A 15,213-nucleotide genomic window follows, 5' to 3' on the forward strand; every position below is an offset into this window, starting at 1 on the left:
AAACTACTCGGTTCACAATCACGCCTACTTCCCATATACAAGAACTTGGAATACGATCTGCATCGTTTACATTACAATATATAAAGTAAGCACTAGTGAAGATATCGGAACAGAACTTTGCACTAATACTGCATTTATGGTGTGGCATCACCCTTCTAAAAATCGCCGAAATCGGATCATAAGTATTCAAGGCCTCATATATCGAACATGAGGACCTCAGAGCATCGAATACATTTTTTACCGAAAATATGGGTAAGTTTCTCACATATTTCGAAGAAATTCAGAGGAAATATTTTTCTTCTAATAATATGTCTGCCAAAAATTCTATATATATAGCTCACACAGTGGCGGATTAAGTATTTTGCCGCCCTAGGCCCTGTCTGATTATATATGATATAATATTTATTTCATAAAAGTATAATTGTTAAACAATGCAAATAAATATTAACAACATAAATAACAGTCAATTTTCTTAAACTATAATGTATAACTCAATTTTTATATATCTTCTTTCTGGCTATCGTCTAAGCAAAATCATGTCGTCGTAATCAATTTCTTGAACTAGTTGGGCTTCTCTCTTGGCCCATACTTGCGCGTAAATATGTTTTGTCTATTTTCAAGGTGGAAAAAGATCTTTCTCCTGAACGTTTCTTAGCCGGAATACTCAAAAAAATACGTAGATTTGGATAAACATCTTGCAGATTTTGAGAATGCAAAAAATTGTATTATCCTTGCGCGGAACGAATATCTTTTGTGTTCATTAGAGAATCTTTGAGTTGACAGTGCAAATGAATACATTCATTCGCGAAAGTACCTTCTAAATCATCAGAATACTTAGTAACTAATTCTTCTGCCCGAATTTTTAATTCATTGGTATCTATTTCATATAAATTGTCAAAAAAAAATTAAATTTTTCGTAAAAATTATGATAAGCACTTTTACGTCCTGTCAATTGTACACTTAAAGTATCTAAAATTAGATAGTAAACGTTGGTTCGAAAATTTTCTTCTCTAGATGTTCTTTCATTTTCCCGTGACTCGTCAGCCTGAAGTTTTCGGAAAGACAACAATTACTGAAGAAAGAGCCATAGTCCGGAAAAGCAAAGCCGACCCGTTTAAGTCTTCAAGACAAATTATGCAGGAAATCAATGACGAATATGGATTAAATATATCGAGGAAGACTGTTGGAAGACGTGGGCCCAATTATTCGCATTAACGGAAAAATGGTATCAATATTTAGACATATTAAGGAACGAAATGGAACCATTTGCTTTTAATTGCATGCCCCTTCGCTGGACTTTAATGCAGGATAACGACCCTAAGCATACGGCGAAGGTCACAAAGGATTGGATGGGCGGGGCTACGCCCACTTCCCCAAAAAAATTACATCCAAATATGCCCCTTCCTAGTGCGATCCTTCATACCAAATTTTATTTCCATAGTTTTATTTATGGCTTAGTTATGGCACTTTATGTGTTTTCGGTTTTCGCCATTTTGTGGGCGTAGCAGTGGTCCGATTTTGCTCATTTTCGAAACCTTCCTATGGTGCCCAGAAATAAGTGTGCGAAGTTTCATCAAGATATCTTAATTTTTACTCAAGTTACAGCTTGCACAGGCGGACGGACGGACGGACAGACAGACATTCGGATTTGAACTCCACTCTTCACCCTGATCACTTTGGTATATATAACCCTATATCTAACTCGTTTAGTTTTAGGTGTTACAAACAACCGTTATGTGAACAAAACTATAATACTCTCTTTAGCAACATTTGTTGCGAGAGTATAAAAAAATTAGAATAAATCCTTAATGTATTGTCGTTACATTATATCAGACATTAAAATTTTGACATTCTGAAAAATTTGCCGAACCACAAATTGTGCCGTCTAATATTAGGGTTTTGAAACATTCAATGGACTTATTACTATATACATATATGCCGAATATATATGTCAAATAGTGTGTTATACTAATAAAATTAAATAAATAAATTGCGAGAGTATAAAATGTTCGGTTACATCCGAACTTAGCCCTTCCTTACTTGTTCCTTACGCGGTTTTGTTTCTTTTTGCTTTCACAAATGACACGCTTTAACAATTAATAAAATATTTTTATACATACATTCAAAGTTACCAGCTGGAAAATTCGCTAGTTTGGAACTAGTTCGACTATTGTGTACATGAAATTATTATTAATGCGCGTTCATGCGGAAACTCCAGATTTACAAAAAATCTTTTTTGAAAATTATGATTTTCCTGCCTCATAATGAAAATTGGGTTCTACATATAAAACTTTTATTTTATCGATAATTTTAAGGAGAATAAAAAAATATGTCAATAGTTAGAAATTTAGAAGTAATTTACATACTCTCGCAACAAAAGTTGCTAAAAGAGTATTATAGTTTTGTTCACATAACGGTTGTTTGTAAGTCATAAAACTAAACGAGTTAGATATAGGGTTATATATATTAAAATGATCAGGGTAACGAGTAAAGTTCAAATCCGGATGTCTGTCTGTCCGTCCGTGCAAGCTGTAACTTGAGTAAAAATTGAGATATCTTAATGATATCTTGGAACACATGTTCCTTGGGACCGTGAGAGAGTTGCTTTTGGAGGTTTGGAAACTCGGACCACTGGCACGCCTACAAAATGGCGAAAACCGCAAACACATAAAGTGTCATAACTAAGCCATAAATAAAGTTATAAAAGTAAAATTTGGAACAAAGTATCGCACCAAGAAGGGGCATATTTTGTGGAAATGGTCGTGGCCCCGCTCCAAATCGGCTATTTGTATATACCTCCCAAACCAATGAAGTTATGTGAACCAAACTTTCTACAGTCGGTTCTCTTACGTACCCCATCATACACCATGAAAATAGTTGAAACCAATAACCACGCCCACCTCCCCATACAAAGTTTAGGTTGAAAATTACTAAAAGTGGGTTAACTCACTAACGAAAAACGCCAGAACACTAAATTTTACAGATGAAATTGAAGAAGAAAGCTGCACTCAGATGTTTTTACAAAATGAAAAATGGGCGTGGCATCGCTCACTTATGGGTCAAAAACCATATCTCAGGAAGTACTTGACCGATTTCAATGAAATTCGGTATATAATATTTTCTTGACACCCTGATGACACGTGTGGACTATGGATGAAATCGTTTCACAAGCACGACAATTTCCCATTTAACTCAATTTTGAACTCCATCTTACTCCTTCACTTTATAATATATACATAAGGAACCAATAAGATAGCGGAATAAAACTTTACACAAATACTGTATATGATCTGTGGCATCTCTTGTGAAAAATTGTCGAAATCGGACTATAACTTTTCAAAGTCCCGAAAATCGAATATGAAGAATTCAGTGCCCCATGGTAATTTTTGGTAAATCTCTCAGGTATCTTAATTTAATTAGGAGGAAATATTTTTCTTCTAATAGTACCAGCTCTCATATACTTCATTATAGGGTTTTCAAATTGGGGCTAATTGTGTGTTATCTCATATAAAAAATAAAAATATATCAATAAATTGCGAGAGTATAAAATGTTCGGTTGTATCCGAACTTAGCCTTTCCTTACTTTTTTTCGTAAATATTGTGAGTATTAATATAGGAATGATATACGAAACCACCTTGAAAGTAGCTATATTATTAGATTTGTTTTATGTATTTTATTTGTTGTTTTATTACGATTTGTTTGGCGACTACCTATATCGTAAATATGTGACAAATAAAGTGAAACTCTATAATTATAAAAAAATCATTTCAACCGAAACCATTGTTATTGAAGTGGAATTCAACATATGAAATATACAATTCTTGCTGTTAAACATTCCTTACTTACTTTAGTTTTATTTCCAAAGAAACGTAATTAAATGTTTTGGGATGAAGGTTGATTAATTAGTGATGTTGAGTTTTTTAAAAATAACTATGGAATAGCTTTTCGTGTATAATTTCAATTGTATTAAGTTTATTTTTAATACAATTTAAAGCCGCTATCGCTTATACTTAATGTGGTTCTTGATTTATGATAGACAGTTATTTTGATGGCAGGTTTTACAATGAGAAATAACTTAGTTAACTGCTATATATGCATTTCCTTTTCAAACTCATCTTGTTTATAACAACTAAATGAATTTGATACCATATTTTTAGCGTCGACAATACTTTAAAAACAATACTTTACAAAGCGACAACTGCTGTTGTTGCCGTTAAATATACATAAATAGTTTACTTTCGCACAATTGCTGTTTGGCCATTTGGCAAACAATCAGCGGATGAAGTTTAATTGACAGCCCAGACAAGGGGCAACGGTTGTTTTATTCCTCACTTTAAAGCGGAAAGTTGGCTGCAATAACGCTTGTATTTGTGTAGCCGTATATGAAAGAGTTTACAGTGGATTACGTTTTTGGCAAAATATTGTATATACATGCGTAGGTGTCTACAGCAACAACAACAACAAAAGTTGCAAGCTAAGTCAAATGTTTGCAACATAAAAAAATATTAACGAAATGTTGCTGCTGATTGTGCGATGTTGTTAACAGTAACAACAATGATGTTGTTAATGATAACGCTTATGAGTTTTGGGCGCTGCATGCTCGTTTGGCGTGTGTTACTACTGTTTTTGTTGTTGGTTGCCTCTTCAATGAGGCTTGTTGTTGGTGCAGCTGTCAGTCGTAGCCACTGCTTTCGCAGCTGCGTTCGCCAACATTGCCCTATTGCTGACATCGTTGCCTTGTAACTGACATGCGACAGCAGTAACTGCAGGCTGCAACATAACAATACTCGAACGCCAACGATAATAAAGCAGCAATTGTGGTTATTGGCGAAGTTAAAAAGCGATATGGCTGCTGATGAGATTCGTACCGACGGATTTTGCTTTCGCCCAATTTTTGAGGTGTTTGGTTAAAAAAGTTTTAGAAAATATGTTGCTTTGTCACTTTTAATGTGTTGTTGTGTAAAGTAAAAAGTTATTTTTCACATTTGGCGAAGAGTATGCATGCATTGTTGCCATTTTAATTGCAAATGCGATATGAGAGTTTTATTTTATTATTGTTGTGAAGGTTGTGACGTTAACAGGGTCACCCTCATCATCTCTCTATCACATACTTGTACATGGTCAGACTTTGTTGCAAATATTTTATACACACTTCACAGCCAGACCATCTTCCCCGTTAGTAATTTTCGCTGCGAATTAGTGAAAAGTGAAATTTTAAAACTTTTACTTAACAATTTTATTTACTGACAGTGTCAATTAGATACATTAAATTTTTGTAAATTTCCATTTATTAAAACTGGCAAATATTTCTGGCCACACTTTTTATTCTTTTTTTTCACACTTTTTCGTATTTTCTGAGCAAAATCCGTATCAGAGAGCTGCAACGGATATATCATTTTCGTGCACACTCGAATGTCCACTCTGATTTTGTTTGATTAAACTTTTCGGTATGAATACACGTATTGATCGTTTGGAGATATGTTCAAAACGAACGAGCCTTTCGCGACACTCGAAACACAAGCATATATGCTTGTTTTAACAGAGTGCCGAGTTGACACTCGTTTGTGAACGAGCTAGCACTCTAACCCGATCGTATTGAATGTGATCGAGTCACACACGAGTGTGCACAAAATTTCAGAATATGTATGTATGTAATTGGCAGTCATGCTATTATTGCGTAGTGATTGTCAACGATTATTGGTTTTGTTTGTTTTGTTTACTTTTTATAATTCATAATGACAACGATAGAAAATTCGGGTTGTGAGAACATTTCCAATGGCACAAACACCTTATCTGGTCTACACCTGAAATTTGTGATTTAAAAAAAATTAAAATATTTAAGTGCAATAAAATGTTTTTTATTTATGATTTATAAATTAATAAATAAAATAAGTCTTGAGTGAATTCTATTCTTAAATTGAATTATTCTTTTATAATATGTACTATGTACGTCTAATATTCAAATTATTCAACCAAAAAAGCTAAGACAGAACGCGTCATCCCGACGCCAACATATGTACATACATATGTGTTTACGTATGTTTATCTATTATTTTTTGGTCTTCGAGTGCCACTCGAGTGTTTCGATCACAATCAACACGTGCACGACACACCCGAAAATATAATATACATAAAATCCGAGTTTGCTGCTTGCACTCGAAGATAGGACCGTCTTGATTGTTCGTTTGCGTTATTTTCGCTTCGGGTTCTAAACTCGATCGAACACGTGTTTGAAGAGTGTTACGACACACTCGTACCGAATTTAAGCTAGTGTGATTGAACACACTCGAACATACCCGAAGCTGCTCTCTGATCTGTATACAATTATTTTGAACTTTGAGTTTTTTCAAGTTCATTACATAAGTCTTTGGATAGAATTTATTTTTACTTTAATTCTAATTATTATCATATTTAATTTTTGTAATTCGAATGGCGGGATTAACAATTTTATAGAATAAAATTGGAATACACCCATCTAATAGAAAAGATAAAAGTACTTATGAAATTGAACTTCATAACCAAATGTAGAAAAATAAATAACAAAATAACCGCTACTAATAACAGCAAATGAGGTTTAAGAGTAAATCATTACTCAACCTGCTTTGAAGCTGTTGAAAGCGGACGTTGAGCAGTGTTTTCAGAAGTGGATAATTATCTTCGAAATGAAGATTTTTTTTTTTTCAAAAATATATCATTATAATTTTATTTAAATTAAACAATTTGCAATGAACTCTGAATTTAATATTTCAACGACTTGAGTTTTTTGATGGACTATACACAATTTTTCATGAAAGTCTACATACATATGTGCACGTAAGATGAGGTTATTTCAAGCCAATGTTAATTGTTAAACTAATCCTCAAAAATATTATTTCATAATTCAGTAAATTCTTTAATGGGTTTTTATGTATGTGGGTAATGTGGCCACCAATTCATATTCGAAATGATTTATGTATTAACTTTGACAGCTGTCAGTTAAAATAAGCGAAACTTTTTGTGAGGATATTTTCAATTTCTTATACAAAAAACAGCGCATCCAGAAATACAAAAACGATAACAATGAGTCGAACACTAGTGGATCACATATATGTTTTTATTTCATTACTTTTCCATTTGCTTCGCTTCTTCAGAATATGGGTGCTCCACTGATGAACATTCCAAACCCTAAGGTAGGGCAATATCAAACTATTCACTCACAATTCGGAATAGCAGAACTATCTAAGAAATTTGAAAAGCAAACGCTAGAGCTTTCAAGCATATCCATTACGTTTGGCAGCATAGAACGCGTGAGAAATATGTAAATGATCACATAATCGAGCAGCGAAAGAATTTAATATTTCAAATAGGATCGGCAACGCTGCACATGGACATGGCCGATCCAGCGATGGTTTGCGCTGATAAGGAAGTTTGAATGTGACTTATTTATTTAGATGGTCAAAAGAGTTGCCGCTATGGTCTGAGAACTTTTAAGCATTATATACTAAAAACCTTCGATTTTCTTCGGCCGCGAAACCCCTGGTATCGTGGAGAAAATATTAATCCTGACGGATATGTTTGCATCTTTGATTGATGTTGTTTGACATTACTATCAGTGCGACAAAAGCAGATGAACGAATTAATACAGCAGATGAACGAATTAATACAGCAGATGAAAGTGAGCATAATTGAAAGCAACGAGTCTAAACCAATAACAATAACGCACAAAACCATAATGACCGAAAAATGTACACGGAGGAGATAAGTGCATTCACAAATTGAGCAGCGACTGGAAGACAGGCTCGGTTCATATACATACACTTTGGACAATATGTTTGCGGTAGAATTATTATTTGAATGACTTGATGCTTGGTGGTAATAAACGCTTATGGTCGCAACGACATTTCAGCTCTAGTTAGTGATCTAGAATTTGATATTTTTGGTGCATATCTTAATTATTATAGATGTTCGTGTGTAGTGCATATCAATAAAACAAAAGCAAAAGGTGAAAGTGATCGGTAGAGCCTTATTATTATTTAAAATTCTAAGTGAAAAATATACAATGACAGATATTCGTTAGCCTTATTTTTCATTTTGCTTCATTCACTCTCTTTTATCAATGACTTGCTTAAAACAAATTATATGTTATATTGCTTACTAGGCTAACGGGAATTTATTTGTAGTGCAAAAACCTAGTTTCGTTGTTGTTGTTGGTAAGTACTCGGTTTAATGAAGACGAAGAAGAAGATATATGTAGAAAGAGTAAAAAATTAAATAAAATGGTGGTAAACATAGAATAAAAAAAGAACTTGTAAAAATTCAAAAGAAATGTGCAAATTGACATAATGAGTACGAGAAAAAGATTTAATTTGATAGAAAAGCTTAAACTTATTGATCAGCACATAGGCGGAATTGTGTAAAAAAATTAATTTGGAAGTGTATTTAACTCATTTTTATTGAAAAACATACCTCTAAGCGAGTACTATAATTAACGAAAAAAACGATGTAACGAACAGGCCTGACTATTAATGTGTTGGTTATTTCGGAAAACCACTGTATATTAGGAATCACGGTTTTGTTTACCACTCGATTCCTACATTTTTCCAATCCAACTACAAATTCAATTATGATATTTCACTGTCTGACCAAAAAGGCGAGTTCGATCAAACTTTTACTTTTATACCAGTTTCACCCAAGAGTTTTAAATTTTATAAGTTGTGAAGTGGCAACACCACACTATCTTTCGGTGTAATACATGTTGCGTTGCAATCGTGTTTTAATAAGCTGTTCGCGCACGTTCGTTTGGCATCATGCGGCGTGTAGGTTCGATCCAAGAATGATAGAAGACATTCTATATTTCTTGGTTCGATCGCTGTTGTCGATTCAATACCCGATAGTTCGCGTTGTGTTGAATAGGTGCTGCCATGTCAGTCACTAACGGCAATGTTGTCAACGATTGTTGTATGTTTCAGCTGGTCGGATAGTTTTTGATCGCGCTTTGACCGTTTTCACACGGGCAAGGGAAGCCCCCTCTCCTATAAAACTAAGAATTGCCGCGAAAAAAATTGCCCGTGTGAAAACGGTCTTTGGAAATTTCAAGTAACATAACTTTGTTGTGAATGTCTCGATATTATATATACATAAGTATATATTTTACGACTTGCTTGTAGTGTGCGAATAAAGGTATACAATTGTTCAGTTTGTGTAGCGGTAAACACGTGAGTGTTGGATAATACCAGATAGCGAAATTAAGCGTGTGGTGCGGAATTAAACAAATTCATTGTTTAAACGCAGAAGAGAAGAATTAAATTTGTTGTTTGTGTTGAACTTTTTGAGAAAGCAAAATTGAAGTGAAATTACACGCTCTGTTGCACAGATGAGGGCGGCATTTGGAAATGTGAAAAGTGAACGAAAAATAATTGGAAATTATTAAATGAATAAGAAAAGAGAGCAAATTTGATGTTAGTGCGTGGTGACTAAATTGAGAAGAATGCGTTTCGTCTGAAGAATTCACAAATTTGTTTGCTGTTTGCATTTCACTTGTGCGTAACAGATAACTGACAACAAAAAGCCGTGAGCATAAGCACACCGATCCAACAACACGCAGTCGCACCCACTACGAAAATATTTTATTTGCCCCCCTCGCGCGTTATTTCGTTTATGCTTTTCCAAAAAAATTTTGGTTTTGCTTGGTAAAATGCAACATATAAAAACAAAACACAACTGTAGAAAACGCATTCATCGATCGGAGCGTTTGTTTATTTTTCTCATGGAAATGACGCGCGAAAAGTGAACAACAACAACAACAGCGAGCAGTGAATTATTCTACGTGTGTGTGTGAATAGAGTGATGAAGGCAGGAAAAAAAAATAAATAAAACAAAGTAGAATGTAAACGAAATGTTACAAATTATGATAAAATTTTTTACAAATAATTAAATTTTTAGCGAAAAATTGGACAATACAGGAACCCTGTATGTGCAATTTGTCAAAACAATGTACATCGGCACAAAAATAATTAAAAGTATTCATAGAAAATATATTTGTGTTTAAGAAAGTTAAAAATGCAAATTTTGACGAAAACTTCATATTAAAATTAATATACCAAACACGATTTCAGAAACCTGAAAGTTGAGCGAGTTTTTTTTTTCAAATATCTTTTTTAAAGACCAGTGTTATGTTCATTGTTGCTTTAACAATTTTTTTTTCAATATATCTTCTCTTTATCTATCTGCTCTTTAAAGCCTAACAATAAGTTATAAACATTGCTTTAACATAACATAATTTTGTTAAGATTTTTTAAAAGTTGGGCGAAATCTTAACATGTTTAAAAATGTAAATATGTAAGTTCAATGCTCCATACGTACCCTTAGTGCTTATGAGACAAATTTGGAAATCTGGAGTATAGAAGGTTAATGTATTTAAGTGAGAATTGTCTTAAATAAATTCATTATTAAAACGATATTAATTATATAAAAATGTTTAATAAATAAAGTGAAAAATAATATAAAAACTAATATTTTCAATTGAAAGTTTTAGTACAAATTCTTATGAAAATGTATATAACATTAATGAAATATTAAATACACTCTATGCGACAAATATGTGAATGTTTTATTCCGGCCAAATGCAAATCATAAATCAATAGAAAAGTGTTTAAACAAGTTGTAAGTGAATGCGTGGATGGATTTTAACTAATACCCCTGACAGACGGCGGCATTAATTCGGATTAACTGCTCTAATCGGGGTTAATTCGAGAGTTATCTCAGTTAACTCCGTTTGCTAACTCCCATTTAATCCTCAAAATTTTAGAGAGTTAGTGGGAGTTCGTGGCATTTTCGTTGGCAACATTGTTAAACATGGCCGCTATTAACCTATTGTGAATGAAAATATGCAAAACTGACAGCTGTTTTTCAAATAAATGTAAACAAAAACATACGCATGCAATGAAATAGCTTTTTTAATAATTAGTAATATTTTACTAATTGTGCGGCTAACAACCGCAATATTTGCCTTCCATCCAATTTTATTTTACCAAAATGGAAATATTATTGCCAATCAGCTGTTATGGGAGTTTATAACTCGCTTTGCTGCCGTCTGTCATCTACATATTTGGAACTGATTAAAAGCGCAGTTAATCCGAATTAACTATGCCGTCTGTCTAGGCTATAAGTTTCACAAATTATAGTGATATTCAAAATAGTAAATAAATATTTTTGCAATTCCTCTTTTGTTTTTTATAAATGTAGAAATCAATTTATTTTTTTGTTTTTAATGTGAAGTGGTCAATATGACAATAATCGGCTAAATTAATTTCGAAAATGCAACCATTTTTGTTCAAAAGAAGTATTTTCTTCTCTAGGTATTTAGGTGGAATAACTCTTAACGAATTTTTCATACCGTGCCTTGAAATACCAATTAATATTAAAGAAAACAATTATTTCGAAAGCCATACAAATAAAATACATAAACATTTAACCTTTTTTTAAGCTATTTACTATTATTTTTCATTTTCGAAAAAGAAAAAGAGGAGGCAAACCATTGTGATATTTCTTAATATTTAGTTGTTGAATTATTAAATTACATAATTAGTATTAAGTTCTTATCGAGTGCATCTCTGAAAAATCCAATCAGCAGTGTTCCTCAATTAATTTGTCCGTCATATACATAGTTATTGACTATTCATATTTGTATTTATATTGCATTCATTTAATAACTATCAATCGGAATTTTTCCATCCGCTCTGTTAACCCAATTATGCCAACAATACAATTAGTGGAACAACATTTTTTTATATACCAAACATGATTGGACAATGAAATACATTATTCTGTGTACTACATGCTTACTCCAACAATTAGGTGGTTTACATATACATATATGTTTGTTTATAAATACATATAGTTCGAACAATTGAAAAATATCTTTAGATCAATTAGGCTATTATCTTTAACTAATTCACTTCTTCTCTTTTCTTATGTTATTTACGTACATATACATATTACATTTTTTTGCACTGTATATACATTCACTTCCTGTACTGACTCATATTGTAATTTTTGCATAAATATTTATTTACCTTCAAATTGTCACTTATTCTGCCACTCTCCCCCTCTTCCTCTTTCTACTACCTGTTTAACCGTTGGCTCTTTCATGTGTATTTTATATATTTCCTGTTGTTAACCACGTACTATTCAGTTGAACGTCCATAACTCTAACTTCTATAACTCGAAGTTCGTCATAACTCGAACTCCTGACTTGGCAATATAAGTAAAATTTCTTACAAATTACCTTACGTAACTCGGAAGTCTCTCTAACTCGAAGTAATTTGTGGATTATGCTGTTTCGAGTTAGGGAAGTTCGAATATGTACATATTTACCTTGTCCCGAAATCTGACTTGCCGACTAGTTAACTGTATGGTTGTTGTTTCTAGTAATAAGTGTTCAAGTCTGTTTATTAAGCTCTCGCAACAAAGTTGCTAAGAGAGTGATCAGGATGAAATCTAAGATATCTTGGTGAAACTTGGAACACATGTTCTTTGGGACTGCTATCGAAAATGGTCGAAATCGGACCATTGCCACAGCCACAAAATGGCTAAAACCGAAAACCCATAAAGCGTCATAACTATGCCATTAATAAAGTTATAAAGGTAAACTTTTCTATAAATGATCGCACTAGGAAGGGGCACATTTCGATGTAATTTTTTTAGGAAAGTAGGCGTGGTCCCGCCCCAAATAGGTCTTTTGTATATATATCGCAAAACCAATAAAGCCATATACACCAAACTTTCTGCAGTCACTTCCCATAACACATCATACAAATAAGTGAAATCGGTTAATAACCACGCCCATCCCTAAAACAAAGGTTGTGTTGAAAGTTACTAAAAGCGCGTTAACTCACTAACTGAAAACACCAGAAGCATTACAGTTTACAGAAGAAATGACAAAAGGAAGCTGCACTCAGGTTTTTTATGGAAATTGGGCGTGGGAAAAAACTAGGAACTACTCTACCGATTTCAATGAAATTATTTTCTTATTACCTTGATAGCATAGATGGAAAATGGGCGAAACCACGACTACTTTCCATCTAACTCAATTTTGAATTCCATCTGATTCCCTAACTTTATAATTTATACATAAGGAACCGATAAAGATAGCGGAATAAAACTTTACACAAATATAGTAATCACCGCTTAAGTGCTCCTTCTTAACATACAATACTTTTGAGACACTTAAGCGGGAAAGGCACTTAAATGAATCCCGCTTAAGTGCCTCGAGGTACTCACCAAGCTTTTGCTCAAATACTTCGATCTAATATTTTAACATTTAGAATGAAAGTCACATTTATTTCTTATTAATAACAAAAATACTTATTAATAAGCGGATGCTCTTAAATAAATATTATTATTAAATAAATATTATTACAAACTTGTTTCGCACTTTCAATTCCTTTGCACTTTATTGATGCAGTTATCATCATTTCGCAGTCGTAATACGACACATTAAAATTTTTATTAAGTTGAAAAAACGAACACCAGAAAAAGGGATAAACCCCCACAATAAACATGGTTTGATATGGCACAAAATTGCTATAAAACAAGTAAGGAAAGGCTACTAAGTTCGGGTGTAACCGAACATTTTATATTCTCGCAATTTATTGATGTAATTTTATAAAGATAACACAATTCGACACATATATTCTGATTAAAGTTCAATAGAATAACGAAAATCATCATAAATAGTAATGGGCACTGAGGTAATTCCTGAACCGTTTTCACCACCAAGATATAATATATCGAAGACTATACGCCCACTTAATTTTATATTATCTATAATTAGGTATATGGGACCTGGGGGAAGTTATGACCCGATTTTAACCACTTTTGGTACATAGACAAAAAAAAAATTCAGAGGGAATGAATTACATTAAAATATCTGAGAGATTTATCTACATTTTCGGTGAAAAATTATTCTTAGGCACCGAGTTCTTCATGTTTGATATCAGGGGCCTTGAAAAGTCATGGTCCGATTTTGACAATTTTTCCACAAGTGATGTCACAGCTCAAATACAGTATTTGTGTAAAGTTTTATTCCGATATCTTCATTGGTTTTTAATGTATATACGAGGGCTGCTATATATGTATATTTCTGGCCTACTAATGAAAATAGGAATATTTATCAACGAAAATGGTTTTATTGTTTTTCAAAATATTCTCCATCAAGATTTATACATACACTTTTGCATGCGCTCAAACCAATTTTCGAAGCACTTTTTTGAGCCTTTTTTTGAGCGATTGTCAAATTGTGCGGGATCCAACGAGAACAAACCTTTTTTACGGTCAGGTGTTCATGCAATATCGAATGTATGCTGGTGGGAGAAATGCATAAGTCTTGCATTATCAGTTCACGTACGGCATCGATGTTTTCTGGCACAACGACTGTTTTTGGACGACCTTCACGGAATTCGTCATTGAGCGAGCGTTGGCCACATTAGTGGGCGACGCCACGCCCATTTTCCATTTTGTAAAAAAATCTGAGTGCAGCTTCCATCTGCCAATTCTTATGTGAAATTTAGTGTTGCTGACGTTTTTCGTTATTGAGTTAACCCACTTCTAGTAGTTTTCAACCTAACCTTTGTATGGGAGGTGGGCGTGGTTATTATCCGATTTCTTTCATTTTTGGACTGTATAAGGAAATGGCTAAAAGAAACGACTGCAGAAAGTTTGGTTTATATAGTTTTTTTGGTTTGCAAGATATATACATAAAACCTATTTGGGGGCGGGGTCACGCCCACTCTTCAAAAAGAATTTCATCCAAATGTGCCCCTCCCTAATGCGATTCTATGAAGATATCTTAATTTTTACTCAAGTTACAAGTGACAACAGAGAATTCAAATTTGCAAATGAACGATGACATCTAATCTTGATTAAAGATTTGTGTTGGATTATGAGTGGCAAACTAATGACTAAAATTCATATGCCAGCGTCAAATCATCAAATCAGAAATGTACTAAATCGTACATTGTGAGCGTGCCTACTTTGGAACAACAAGTATCAAGAAATGTTTGGTATATATAACCCTGTATCTAATTAGACAAAACAATTTGTAGATATACATATGCACATATGTACATTCAGATTATGAGTAACAAAAGATTATGCATAAAATTGAATTACACACGAACAACATTTTTTGTTTATTAAATCGTTAAGCAATTAATAATAAATTAGACGCTTTG

The 15,213-nt window shown here is 33.2% G+C and overlaps 1 protein-coding gene across 7 annotated transcripts in view; it reads left to right on the forward strand.

Annotated features, from left to right (window-relative positions):
• The first annotated feature begins 8,843 nt into the window (after positions 1–8,843).
• LOC128919867 (uncharacterized) overlaps positions 8,844–15,213 on the forward strand; it is a 107,774-nt gene continuing 101,404 nt past the window's right edge. For 2 of the 7 annotated variants that reach the window (XM_054225404.1, XM_054225401.1), the window contains exon 1: positions 8,871–10,642. The gene's annotated coding sequence lies outside the window, so the exon portion shown is untranslated. Of the gene's footprint in view, positions 10,643–10,677; positions 15,043–15,213 lie in introns of those variants that run through there. The other 5 variants (XM_054225408.1, XM_054225416.1, XM_054225414.1 and 2 more) reach the window with 5 other exon arrangements.

Source organism: Zeugodacus cucurbitae, chromosome 2, assembly GCF_028554725.1.
Source record: "Zeugodacus cucurbitae isolate PBARC_wt_2022May chromosome 2, idZeuCucr1.2, whole genome shotgun sequence".
NCBI lineage: Eukaryota > Metazoa > Arthropoda > Insecta > Diptera > Tephritidae > Zeugodacus > Zeugodacus cucurbitae.